Genomic DNA, 15,158 nt, shown 5'->3' on the forward strand with positions numbered 1-15,158 from the left:
ATCTCAAACATCAATTGGATTGCAAGTGCTAGCTCAGAGTTACTTACCTCAATATCAACTTGAGAATCAGGATGGACTGTCAAATTCACCAGATCGCACCAACACAGATCACCACCATAAATTAGGTCTCCATCATCAATAGGAATAGATTCCATCATTATTGCCATTCCTATCATGCCACTCTGACATTAATATAGCTTCATGTTTCAGGTAGTAACATAGACATCACAGTACATTTCATTTTTAACATCTGGGGCTATATCCATTCATCAGTAAACATAAAGAGAATTTCCTGTATCAGGTATTATCTCAGACATCAGTCTGATCTTCAGTGCCATCTAGGAAAATTTACCTCAATATGAATTCAAGCATCAGTAAGGACTTTGGAATTTATCAGATTCTCAAGCAGCAACACAGATCATAGCCATCATCAGCATCTCCATCAGCAATAGATATAATGGACTCCTGCCCAATTTCTGTTCACAAAATGCATCACTGACATCAGTATAGCTGCTTCTCACAGGTAGGACCACAACATCAAAATACATTGTTTGCTTGAAATTTAGGGTGAAATTGATAAATCAAGAACATCAACAGGATTCCTTATGATATGTAGAATCTCAGCCACTGATCTGTTATCCAGTGCCAGCTCAGAATACTTACCTCATAATGATCTTGTGTATCAGTATGGACCATGGAATTCAGCAGTTTCTCCAGAAGCAGTACAGATCATAGTCATCACCATGATCTCCATCAGAAATATTAAAAAATAGACTCTATCTTGTTACTGGTGACAGCATCCAGCTGGTATGACCATGACTGAAACCTCTTATCTAGTGACAGAATGAAAATGGACATAAAAAAGTTTATAAATGGCAGAACACTTATCATGAATGTGGCAGAATTATACATAATTGACATCAGTAATTATTCTAATTCAGTACAAGACTGTCATATTAATTTGGTCCAATAATGCTGCAGGGATCACTGACATGATTGCTGCTAAAGGCCTAAAGTATCATGGCCATACATTGTCTCTTGCCAGTATATATGTGACCTCAACAAAACATATCTCAGAACATTTAACTCAACATGACCTGAGGGAACAGTACTGACTGTGAAGTTCACTGTAAATTCTGATGGTTTCTGGGATCCTTGACATTAACAATATCTTCAGAAGCAACATGAAATGTGGGTTTCAATATGCTACTGATGGCAGCATGGATAATTGTGATTGTCATAATTTCTGGAGACACTTTGGAGAGTCAGGTTCTAATGAGAAAGATTAATGTAGAAGGAATAGGGAAGAAGGTAAGATAAACTAAGAATATCTGCAAAAGTCATAAAAATCTCACTACTAACTTCATAAAATCCTATACCTCACATAAGCTATAAGTAAATGAGCATGCACAGTTTAATTAGAACTTTACAGTTTCAATTTACTTATTAAACCAATGTATGCAATTGTTTATGTATCTTTTATTTCAAATTATATAACATTTTCTATTTATATATGTTTTGCTTCAAATAATAAAATTAGGTTCATATTACTGCTAAATATTACCCAAATATGCACGATGCTTTTGATGTGGGGATTTATTGATACTGTATACATATAGCTAAAAATAATAACAGTAGGTTCTCCCCTATGTCCTATCACACCCTGAGCTATTGCTTTTTGGTCAATTTTGCATTAATGAGCATGGTTCCTCTCCTGTGTAGTGAGTCTTGAATCTAATAAGAAGCTTAATATCTATTGACTAAAGTTACTTAATTTTCTTATTCTGAGGTCAAGGGTGTTTAGGTTCCACTCCCTGTTTTATCCTTACTATTCCTTCCATATCCCTGTAGGAGTAAATGTCTCCTTCATATTTCATGTGTTCTTTCTGTTAAACCCAATATTAGTTCCTTTCCAGCTGCTATGATAAAATAACATGACCAAGGCACCTTACAGAAGGAATAGTTTTTGACCATAAACTTTCAGATAGAAAAGACTTCATGATGGTAGGATTGTATGTCAGCAAGTGTCAGGAATAGAATGAGGAGGAAACACTGAGCCCTCTTCTTTAACAAGCACAAAGAAGGGTACTAAATTGGAAATCCAGCAGTGTTAAGTATTCTCAATGCCTGCCTCCAGTTACACACTTCTTCAGCTTCTTCAGGCATCACCATAAATAACTGCACATCCGCAAATACCAGAAACAAAGTAGGATGAAGTATTCAAATGCCTAAGCCTATAGGAGACATTTCTCATTTAACCCACCATATTGAGGTTCTGCTGTCATTAGGTGCATGCTTCATATCCTGAAAAAAAAAAAAAAGCTAACTTCCATCTCCCAATAGTGACCAGAAAAATAAAAAGTGGTTAAAATTCCTTAGCTAGCAGTGGGATGTTCTAAAGATCTCACCCCTAAATGCTGGGCTTTGTCTGGCTTGATATTGAATTTGTCTTCTACATATAATTATAGTCACTATCATTTCACATGTACAAATGCCTTATTGTTTCTGGAAAACAGACTTTCTTTGTAGTCATTCACTACCTTTGGTTCTTGCAATCTTTCAACTATCTTCTCCATGGTGACCTCTGAACCTTGAGAGAAGAAGGTAGTGTTGTGATTTAAGTAAGAAATATTTCCCATAATCTTTAGAATTTATACAATTGGTCCCAAATGGTTAATGTTGCTTGCAGGTTTAGAATAGGGGTTTGGAAGGAGTATATTATTGCAGGCTGAATATCAGGGCAATTATCATCTCACTACCACGAATTAATTCTCTCTGCTTTCTGCTTTCAGTTCATGATGTGAGCTCTCACTATCCTGATATAACGTGTATAAGCAAATGAACCTAAGAAGCAACTTGGTTTATCCATTCTAATATCAAAGAGAGAGAGAGAGAGAGAGAGAGAGAGAGAGAGAGAGAGAGAGAGAGAGAGATTTCAAACCAAAATAAAATAATGCAAACACAAAAAGATACTTCATATTCATCAAAAAAAAGTTTCACCAAGGTAATCTTTTAATTTTTAGCATCTGTGCCATAAATTCAAGGGTACTGGCATTTGTAAACAAAATGAACAGCATTAAAGCTTAAATTATACAAATTCTTATCAGACTGCTAAAGGACTGATAATGCCAATACTACTGGAATCCATTCACAAAATATAAACAGACAGAATATTTCCAAGTTCATTTTATGAGGCAACATTTATCCTGACACCTAAACCACACAAATATTTAACAAAGAAAGTATATCACAGAACAATTTCCCTCCTGAACATTAATGCAAAAATACTCATAATAAAATACTCACAAAACAAAAAGACATTATGTCACGCATCATGATAAGGTACATCTCCTCCCAAAGATGCAGAGGTGATTCAACATACAACAATCAGAAATGTAATCCATCATATAAAATACTGAAACTGTCATGGTTCCCTGTGAAGCAGAAAAGATTCTGTAAGGCAGAGAAAAACACCGAGTGGCAAAACAGTAACCCACAGAATGGGAAAATATTTTCATCAAGCCCAAATCTGACTGAGAGCTAATGTATAAGAAACTCAAGGAACCAGATATTAAGAAACCTATTAATACAATTAAAAATGGGTTACCTTACCTAAAATGAGAATTCTCAAGAGGATATCAAGTGGCCAAGAAACACTTAAAAATTCTCAATGTCTATAGCCGTCAGGAAAATGCAATTTAGAACTACTTTGTGATTCCATCTTACACCTATCAGAATGCCTAAGTTCAAACCACAAGGAATAGCAGATGGTGGCAATCAGTTGGAACAAGGGGAATATGTCTCTATTGCTGATGGAAGAGCAAACTAGCACAGTCACTATGAAAATCAACATAATGGTTCTTCAGACTGTTGGAAATTGTTTTGTCTCAAGATCCAGATATACCTATCTTGAGCATACACCCATAATACTCTCCATATTACCACAAGGACACTTCCTTAATCATCTTCATTGCAGCTATACTCATAGTGGCCAGAAATTGTAAACAACCTAGATGTCCCTCAACTGAATAGTAAATAAAGAAAAAGTGGTGAATATACACAATGGAACACTATTCTGTGAGGAAAAAAAAAAAGATACCATCCTTAAATTTGAAAACAAATGGATGGAACTAGAAAAAAATTATACTGAATGAGGTAACCCAGACACAGGAAAACACACATGGAATGTACTCATTTATATTTGAACATTCGTTTTTCTTTAAAGGAAAATAATACTACAATCCTCAGATACAGCGAGCCTAAGCAAAACATTAAGAGCTCAAGGAGGGAGAACTTATTGATCTCCTTAGGAAGGGAAACAAATTTTGTAGGTAGATTTGAGTCAGGTGCGGATGAAAACAGGAGGAATGAGTGAGTGCATGAGAAAGATGGAGGAACAGAGTACCAGGAGAGAAACTGATAAAAATACAAGAAAAATGAACACCATTGAAATCATTTGACAGTAATGAAAAATGAAATGTCATTAAGGTACTTTGAAAACCAAAGGATACTTAATACTACTCTTACACTAATAAGCACTGATGGGAAAACAATTGAAGTAATATTTATCTAAATTTAATTTTTTAATAAAGATTTGTATCTTAAGGTAGCAGGTTCCACGAATAAATAATAAAGCTTATATTGATAAAACCAAACCAACATTGCATATATTATTATATTCAACATGTACATTAAAACCACGAAAAGAACTTCATTGGTAAATAAAATATAAAAGTTTATATAATAAAGGAGTGGGGGTAGGGGAAGAATTGGCACAGTTACACAAAAATGGGCAATTTAAACATCAGAGAGTAACTATAAAGGGAGGGTGTTTATCTTGGTGGGCAGGACATCTGGCTAAGCTCAAACCATATCAGCAGGTGGTCCACTACTCATCTTGAGCTTGTCTGGGGGATTATCCTTGCATGCCTTTCTTACCTCAAAGGCTTGTTGGTTCCTGGGATGACTTTACATCCTTTGTTCTTTGCTCTAAGCCCAAAAAGCCCTCCTAACTAGCAAGCTGCATGAGACATGGACCTTGAATAAACTTTCTGGGTAGGGCTTTAAAGTCTTGAATTTAGTTTTCTTTGTTTCAATAGGAACCAAATTTGAGATATTAACATAGTCTTTCCTTTTATGGTTACATTATAATTGGCTATAAAGGAGTCTCCATTCTTCTGCACAAACTTGATAAAACATTTTACCATGAACAAATGTAACAATTTTTTTTTAAATTACAATTATAAAAGAAGCAAGAAATATATATATATATATATATATATATATATATGTTTGTTTGGGGTGACCACAACATAAGGAACAGTATTAAAGGATTGCCAGCATTTGGAAGGTTGAGGACAACTGCTATAAATGGTACAAATAAGCTACCAGATGCAAGGTAATAACAAGTGAGTTTATAGTAATAGTCCTCTGAAAATACTACAGGCCTTTATACAATGGTCAAAATATGATTACATATTTCCTAATAAACAGACTAGTTTTATCTAGTTGAAGTAAGACTACACACACTAACATTTTCTGTACCTTGCTTTTTGTCTTGTTGACAGTGTCCTTTGCCTTACAGAAGTTTTGCAGTTCCATGAGGTCCCATTTATGGATTGTTGGTCTTAGAGTCTCAGCTATTGGTGTGTTATATTCAGGAAATGTCTCACTATGCCATTATATTCGAGTTTATTTTCCACTTTCTCTTCTATTAAATTCAGTGTATCTGGTTTCATGTTGAGGTCCTTGATCCACTTGAATGTAAGCTTTGTGCATGGTGATAAATATGAATCAGTTTACATTCTTCTACAGGCAGACTGCCAGTTAGACAAGCACCATTTGTTGATGCCTTATTTTTTTCCACTGTATGGTTTTAGCTTTTTTATCAAAGATCAAGTGTCCATAGGTGTATGTGTTTATTCCAGGGTTTTAGTTTTTTATCTCATTGATCAACCTGTCTGTCTCTGTACCAACTCCATGTGGGTTATTATTATTATTATTATTATTACTTTTTCTTAAGTGATTCTTCTAGATATTCTTTTATTGTTCAGAATTGTTTTGGCTATCCTGGTTTTTTGTTTTCCCATATGAAGTTCAAAATTGTTCTTTCCAAGTCTGTGAGGAATTATATTGGAATAGTGATGGAAATTGTATTGAGTCTATACATTTTCAACCTAACATTGTTCTTATGTAAAAGAAATGCAGGGGGAAATGGAGTAATAACTAAAGGAATGGCAGACCAGTGACCAGCCCAACTTGGGATCTATCCCATGGGCAGGTACCAAACCCTGACAGTATTACTGATGCTCTGTTGTACTTTCAGAGAGGAACCTAGCAAGGATGTCCTCTGAGATGCTATACCAACAACTGAATGAGACAGATGTAGATGCATATATCCAACTACGAGACTGAGGTCAGAGACATGTATGGAAGATTTAGGGGGAGGAATGAAGGAACTGAAGGGGTTGGCAACATGGAAGACCAACAGTGTCAACTAATGTGTACCACTGGGAGCTCCCAAAGACTAGTTCACCAATCAAAGAGCAAATAAGTCTGGTCTGAGGCCACCAATATATATGTAGCATTGGACTGCCTTGACTGGCCTTAGTGGGAGAGGTTCTGCCTAATCCTGTAAAGAGTTGCTGACCCAGGGAAGGGGGATGCCCATGGTGATACCCATCTCAGAGGCAAAGTGAGAGGGAATAAGGTTAAGAACTGTGCAAGGGGGTGCAGGAGCAGGACAATATTTGAGATGTAAATAAAACAATGATAATGGTAATAATAATAATAATATGCTCTTTAAATAAAGATGAAAAATAACATTTTTCTGACTTCACTGGATCTCAGAACAAAGGAAAAAAAGGACCAATGAAAAAAGAATAAGAAAATATTATGGAAACATAGAAAGACAGACTATGTGTGAAAGAGAACTTGGTTGGCACAGCTGGAGACATTGAAGTCTCAGTATATTTCTACTGTGTCATATTTGATCGTTTCTGGGGGAATCTAATCTTCACCTTTATCCAACAGAGTCCTTTGAAAATATAAAAATTATGCCTTTTTTAATAATAATAATCACATAACATATATGCACAGTATGTGAATAAATAGAACCAATTGATATGAAATAATGATTATTAATTTTTAGGCGGATAAGGTAACAAAAGACCAAACAGTTAAAATAGTGTGTTCCTGGAGACATTAAAGCCTGAGTACCCTTGGCCTTAGGAGGATTGCATCATAATACATTGTGACTGGTGCAAAAGCTAGAAGGGAAATTGGGGTTGGTATAAAATAAAAATAGATGATAAAAAGATAGTAGGGGATAAAGAGGGAGTATCCAAATACCACTCATGCATTTTGCTTACTGAGAGATTAGACCATGATTGATAGAGATTACACAGGGATTGTCAATCTTCTCCAATTGTTAAAAAGCACCACAGAAAGACATAGGAATCATTGATAACTTGTGAGTTTGGAGATTTGAAGGAATTCACTTTGGGAGTTGAAAGTGTAGTGTGTACATGCTAAGTGTATAGTTCCATGAGAGAGATAAACAAATAATGCAAGAATAAAGCCAAAGCTCCTGAACAACAAACTATATTAACTATTCTGCTTCTAAGTAACTAACAAAATACACAGGCTTGATCTAGGCCTCTCAGCTTAAAGGTAGTAGATGTACAGCTTGGTCGTCATGCGGGTCCTGAGGAACTAGAGTGGGGGTTATCTCAAAAGAAACAACAATTTGAAAATTCATTGGGAATAACAAAAAACCTAGCATAGTGAAAACTATTCTCAACAATAAAAGAACTTCTGGTGGAACCACATTCCCTAACCTCAAGTTGTATTACAGAGCAATTGTAATTAAAAAAAAAAAAACTGCATGGTATTGGTACAGAGACAGGCATGTAGACCAGTGGAATGGGATTGAAGAACTAGAAATGAATCAACACACATATGGTCACATATTCTTTGACAAGGGATCTAAAAATAATCCAGTAGAAAAAAGACAGCATTTTCAACAGATGGTGCTGTTTCAAGTAGAAGTTAGCTTGTAGAAAAATGCAAATTGATCCATTTTTGCCTCCTCGTACAAAGCTCAATTCCAAACGGATCAAGGACCTCCTCATAAAACCAGATACATTGAAACTAATAGAAAAGTAAGTGGGGAAGAGTCTTGGGCACATGGGCACAGGGGAAAATTTCCTGAACAACAAGAGTTAACAAATGGGACCTCATAAAATTGCAAAGCTTCTGTAAGGCAAAGGACACTGTCAATAGGACAAAATGGAAACCAACAGAATGGGAAAAAAATTTTAACAATCCTACATCAAATAGAAACCTAAAATCCAGTATATACAAAGAACTCAAGAAGTTAGATGCCAGAGAAAAAATGACCCTATTAAAAATGGGGTACAGAGCTAAACAAAGAATTCTCACCTAGGGAATATCTAGTGGCTGAGAAGCACCTAAAGAAATGTTCAACATCCTTAGTCATCAAGGAAATGGAAATCAAAACAACCCTGATATTCCACCTCACACCATTCAGAATGTCTAAGATCAAAAACTCAGGTGACAGCAGATGCTGGCAAGGATGTGGAGAAAGAGGAATACTCCTCCATTGCTGGTGGGGCTGCAAGCTGGTACAACCACTCTGGGAATCATTTTGGTGGTTCCTCAGAAAATTGGACACAGTACTACCTAAGGACCCAGCTATACCACTCCTAGGCATGAACCCAGAAGATGTTCCAATTTGTAATAAGGTCACATGCTCCACTATGTTCATAGCTGTCTTATTTATAATAGCCAGAAACTGGAAAGAACCCAGATGTCCTTCAACAGAGGAGTGGATAAAGAAAATGTGGTATATTTATACAATAGAGTACTACTCAACTATTAAAAATTAATTTATTAAATTCTTAAGCAAATGGATGTCTCTGGAGGATAACATCTTGTGGGAAGTAACCCAATCACAAAACACATGATATGCACTCACTGATGAGTAGACATTAGCCCAGAAGTTCTGAATACCCATGAAAAAATTCACAGACCACATAGGTGTAGATGAGAATGAAGAATTTCAACTTAAAGATCCAGGAAATATCATCAAAAAATATATAAGAAAACTTCCCATACCTTAAGAAAGAGATGGCCATGACCATACAAGAAGCATACAAAACTCCACATAGACTACACCAGAAAAGAAATTCCTCCTGACACATAATAATCAGAACAACAAATGCACTAAATGAAGAAAAAATATCAAAAGCAGTAAGGGGAAATGCTCAAGTAACATATACAGGCAGAACTATTAGAATTACTCCAGACTTCTCACCAGAGACTGTGAGAGCCAGAAGATCATGGACAGATGCTATACAGACACTAAGAGAACACCAATGTTAGCGTAGGCTACTGTACCCAGCAAAACTATCAATTACCATAGATGGATAAACCAAAGTATTACACGACAAAAACAAATTCACACAATATCTTTCCACGAATCTAGTCCTTCACAGGATAATAATGGGAAAACACCAACACAAAGATGGAAACTACACCCTAGACAAAGCAAGAAAGTAATCCTTCAACAAACCTAAAAGAAGACAGCCACAAGAACAAAATCGCAACTTTAACAACAATAATAACAGGAAGCAACAATTACTTTTCTTTAATTTCTCTTAGCATCAATGGACTCACTTCCCCAATAAAAGACATAGACTAATAGACTGGCTACAAAAACAGGACCCAACATTTTGCTGCTTGCAGTAAACCCACCTCAGGGACAAAGACAGACAGTAATTCAGAGTAAAAGGCTGGAAAACAATTTTCTAAGCAAATGGTCCCAAAAACAAGATGGAGTAGCCATTCTAATATGGAATAAAACTGACTTCCAACTCAAAGTTATCAAAAAAGACAAGGGGGTGGGAATCATACTCATAAAAGATAGAATCTACCAAGATGAAATCTCAATTCTAAACATCTATGCTCCAAATGCAAAGGCATCCACATTCATAAAAGATATTTTAGTAAAGCTCAAAACACACATTGCACTGCACACTATAATAGACTCCAACAACCCTCTCTCATCAATGGGCAGATTCTGGAAACAAAACCTAAACAGACACACAATAAAAGTAACAGAAATTATGAAACAAATGGATTTAGTTGATGTCTATAGAACATTGTATCCTAAACCAAAAGGATATCCCTTCTTCTCAGCACCTCATGATGCCTTCTCCAAAATTGACCATATTATCAATCACAAAACATACATCAACAGATATAAAAATATTGAAATAATCCCATGTATCTTATCAGATCACCACAGACTAAGGCTGATCTTCAATAAAAATACAAATAATAGAAAACTCACATACACGTGGAAGGTGAACAACAATCTACTCTATGATAACTCTGTCAAGTAAGAAATAAAGAAAGAAATTAAAGACATTTTAGAGTTTAATGAAAATGAAGCTACAACATACCCAAACTTATGGGAAACAATGAAAGCAGTCCTAAGAGGAGAACTCATAGCTTTGAATGCCTCTAAAAAGAAACTGGAGAGAGGATACAGGAGCAGCTTGACAGCACAACTAAAAGTTCTAGAACAAAAGGAAGCAAATTCTCCCAAGAGGAATAGAAGGCAGGAAACAATCAAACTCAGGACTGAAATCAACCAAGTGGAAACAAAAAGAACTATACAAAGAATCAACCAAACCAGGAGCTGGTTGTTTGAGAAAATCAACATGATAGACAAACCCTTAGCTAGACTAACTACAGGGCACAGGGACAGTATCCAAATTATCAAAACCAGAAATGAAAAGGGAGACATACCAAAAGAAACTTAGGAAATCCAAAAAAATCATCAGATACTACTACAAAAGCCTATACTCAACAAAACTGGAAAATCTGGATGAACTGTACAATTATCTAGACAGAAATCAGGTACCAAATTAAAACCAGGATCAGATAAACCATGGAAATACTCCCATAACCCCTAAAGAGATAGAAGCAGTCATCAATAGTCTCCCAAACAACAACAACAAAAAAAGCCCAGGATCTGATGGGTTTAGTATAAAATTCTATGAGATCTTCAAGAAGACCTAATACCAATACTATTCAAAATATTATGCAAAATCAAAAGAGAAGGAACATTATTCAATTTGTTCTATGAAGCCAGAATTACATTTATACTCTAAGCATGCAAAGACCCAATGAAGAAAGGAAACTTCAGACCAATTTCCCTTATGAATATCAATGCAAAAATACTCAATAAAATTCTTGCAAACTGAATCCAAGAATACATCATGATCAAGTAGTAGTCTTCATCCCTGCGATGCGGGGATAGTTAAGTATACAGAAATCCACCACCTTAATCTACTAGAGAAACAAACTGAAAGACAAAAACCACATGATCATCTCATTAGATGCTGAGAAAGCATTTGACAAAATACTACACCATTTATAGTAAAAGTTGAGGAAAGATCTGGAATTCAAGGCCCATACCTAAACATAATAAGAGCAAGAGACAGCAAACCAGTAGCCAACATCAAACTAAATGGTGAGAAACTTGAAGCAATCCTACTAAAATCAGGGACTAGACAAGGTTGCCCACTTTCTCCCTACTTATTCAACATAGTACTTGAAGTCCTAGCCAGAACAAATCAACAACAAAAGGAAAACAAATGAATACAAATTGGGAAGATGGCAAAATATCACTATTTCCATAAGATATGATAGCATGTATCAGTGACCCCAAAAATTACACTAGATAAATCCTAAACCTGATACACAACTTCAGTGCAGTAGCTGAATATAAAATTAACTCAAACATGTCAGTGGCCTTTCCCTACACAAAGAATAAAGAGGATGAGAAAGAAATTAGGGATACAACACAATTCACAACAGTCAAAAAATATAAAATACGTTGGTGTGACTGTAATTAAGGAAGTGAAAAGTCTGTATGACAAGAACTTCAAGTCTCTGAAGAAAGAAATTGAAGAACTCAGAAGGTAAAATGATCTCCCATACTCATGGATTGGCAGGGTTAATATAGTAAAAATGTCTATTTGCCGAACAAAATCTACATATTCAATGCAATATTCATCAAAATTATAACTCAATTCTTCACTGAGTTAGAAAAGGCAATTTGCAAATTCATCTGGAATAACAAAAACAAAAACAAAAAACAGACAAAAAAAACAAAAACAAAAAACTAGGATAGCAAAAACTATTTTCAATAATAAAAGAACTTCTGGGGGAAACACCATGGCTGACCTCAAGCTGTACCACAGAACAATTGTGATAAAAACTGCATGGTACTGGTACCGCAACAGACAGGTAGATCAATGGAATAGAATTGAAGACACAGAAATGAATCCACCCTGAGATTCTACCTCCCACCAGTCAGAATGGCTAAGATCAAAAATTCAGGTAACAGCAGATGCTGGCCAGGATGTGGAGAAAGAGGAACACTCCACCATTGTTGGGTTTGCAAGCTTGTACAACTCTGGAAATCAGTCTGGCAGTTCCTCAGAAAATTCGACATAGTACTACCAGAGGATCATGCAATTCCTCTCCTGGGCATATATCCAGAAGATGTTCCAACCAATAAGAAGGATACATGCTCCACTATGTTCATAGAAGCTTTATTTATAATAACCAGAAGCTGGAATGAACCCAGATGACCTTCAACAGAGGAATGGATACAGAAAATGTGGCACATTTACAAAATGGAGTACTAATCAGCTATTAAAAAGAATGAATTTATGAAATTCCTAGGCAAATGGATAGACCTGGAGGGCATCACCATGAGTGAGGTAACCTAATCACAAAAGAACTCACACAATATGTACTCACTGATAAGTGGATATTAGCCCAGAAACTTAGAATACCCAAAATATAAGATACAATTTGGGAAACACATGAAACTCAAGAAGAATGAAGACCGAAGTGTGGACACTTTGCCCCTTCTTAGAATTGGGAACAAAACACCCATGGAAGGAGTTACAGACACAAAGTTTGGAGCTGAGATGAAAGGATGGACCATCTAGAGACTGACATACCCGGGTATCCATCCCATAATCAGCCTCCAAACACTGACACCATTGCCTATACCAGCAAGATTTTGCTGAAAGGACCCTGATATAGCTGTCTCTTCAGAGACTATCCCGGGGCCTAGCAAACACATAAGTGGATGCTCACAGTCAACTATTGGATGGATCACAGGGCCCCCAATGGAGGAGCTAGAGAAAGTACCCAAGGATCTGGGGGTATCTGCAACCCTATAAGTGGAACAACAATATGAACTAACCAGTAACCCCCGGAGTTCATGTCTGTAGCTACATATGTATCAGAAGATGGCCTATTCAGCCATCAGTGGAAAGAGAGCCCATTGGTCGTGCAAACTTTATATGCCCCAGTACAGGGTAACATCAGGGCCAAGAAGTGGGAGTGGGGGAGGGGAGTGGGGGGGGAGTGGGTTGGGGAGCGTTGTGGGCGACTGTTGGGATAGCATTGGAAATGTAAATGAAATAAATACCTAATAAAACTTAAAAAAAAAAAGAAATGAACCTACACAACTATGGTCACTTGATCTTTGACAAGGGAGCTAAAACCATCCAGTGGAAAAAAGACAGCATTTTCAACAAATGGTGCTGGCACAGCAGGTGGTTATCATATAGAAGAATGAGAACTGATCCATTCTTATCTCATTGTACAAAGCTTAAGTCAAGTGGATCAAAGGCCTCCACATAAAATCAGAGACACTGAATTTTATAGAGGAGAAAGTGGGGAAAAGCCTCGAAGATATGAGCATAGTGGAAAAATTCCTGAACAGAACGGCAATGGCTTGTGCTGTAAGATCAAGTATCAACAAATGGGACTTGATAAAATTGCAAAGATTCTGTAAGGTAAAAGACACTGTCAATAGGACAAAAAGGCCACCAACAGATTGGGAAAAGGATTTTTACCAATCCTAAATCTGATAGGGGATTAATATCCAATATATACAAATATCTCAAGAAGCTGGACTCCAGAAATTCAAATAACACAAAAAAATTGGGTACAGAGCTAAAAAAAAAAATTCTCAACTGAGGAATACCGAAGGTTTGAGATGCACTTGAAAAAATGTTCAGCATCTTTAACCATCAGGGAAATGGAAATAAAAACAACCCTGAGATTCTACCTCACACCAGTCAGAATGGCTAAGATCAAAAATTCGGGTGACCGTAGATGCTGGCGAGGATGTGGAGAAAGAGGAGCACTCCTCCTTTGCTCGTGGGATTGCAAGCTTTTACAACCACTCTGTAAATCAGTCTGGCAGTTTCTCAAAAAATTTAACATAGTAATATCTGAAGATTCAGTAATTCCTTTCCTGGGCATATACCCAGAAAATGACACCTGCAGTAGTATGTTCATGGCAGCCTTTTTTATAATGGCCAGAAGCTGGAAAGAATCCAGATGTCCCTGTACAGAGGAATGGATACAGAAAATGTGGTACATTTACACAATGGAGTACTACTCAGCTATTAAAACAGTGGATTTATGAAATTCCTAAGCAAATGGATGGACCTGGAGGACATCATCCTGAGTGAGGTAACCCAATCACAAAGAAGTCACTTGAAATGCACTCACTGATAAGTGGATATTAGCTCAGAAACTTACAATACCCAATATACAATTTGCAAAAAAAAAAAAAAAAAAAAAAAACACAAGAAAATCAAGGAGGAAAACAACGCATGGACACTTCATACTTCCTAGAATAGGAAACAAAATACCCATGGAAGGAGTTACAGAGACAAAGTTTGGAGCTAAGTCAAAAGGATGGACCATCCAGAGACTACCCCACCCGGGCTTCCATTCCATAATTAGCCACCAAATGCAGACACTATTGCGCATGCCAGTAAGATGTTGCTGAACAGACTCTGATATAGCTGTCTTGTGTGAGGATATGCCAGTGCCTGGCAAATACAGAAGTGGATTTTCACTGTCATCTATTGGATGGAACACAGGGTCCTAATGGAGGAGCTAGAGAAAGTATTCAAGGAGCAGAAGGGGTCTGCAACCCTATAGGTGGAACAACAATATGAACTAACCAGTATCCCCAGAGCTTGTTTCTCTAGTTTCATATGTAGCAGAAGATGGCCTAGTCAGTC

The sequence above is a fragment of the Mus musculus genome, chromosome X, assembly GCF_000001635.26.
Source record: "Mus musculus strain C57BL/6J chromosome X, GRCm38.p6 C57BL/6J".
NCBI lineage: Eukaryota > Metazoa > Chordata > Mammalia > Rodentia > Muridae > Mus > Mus musculus.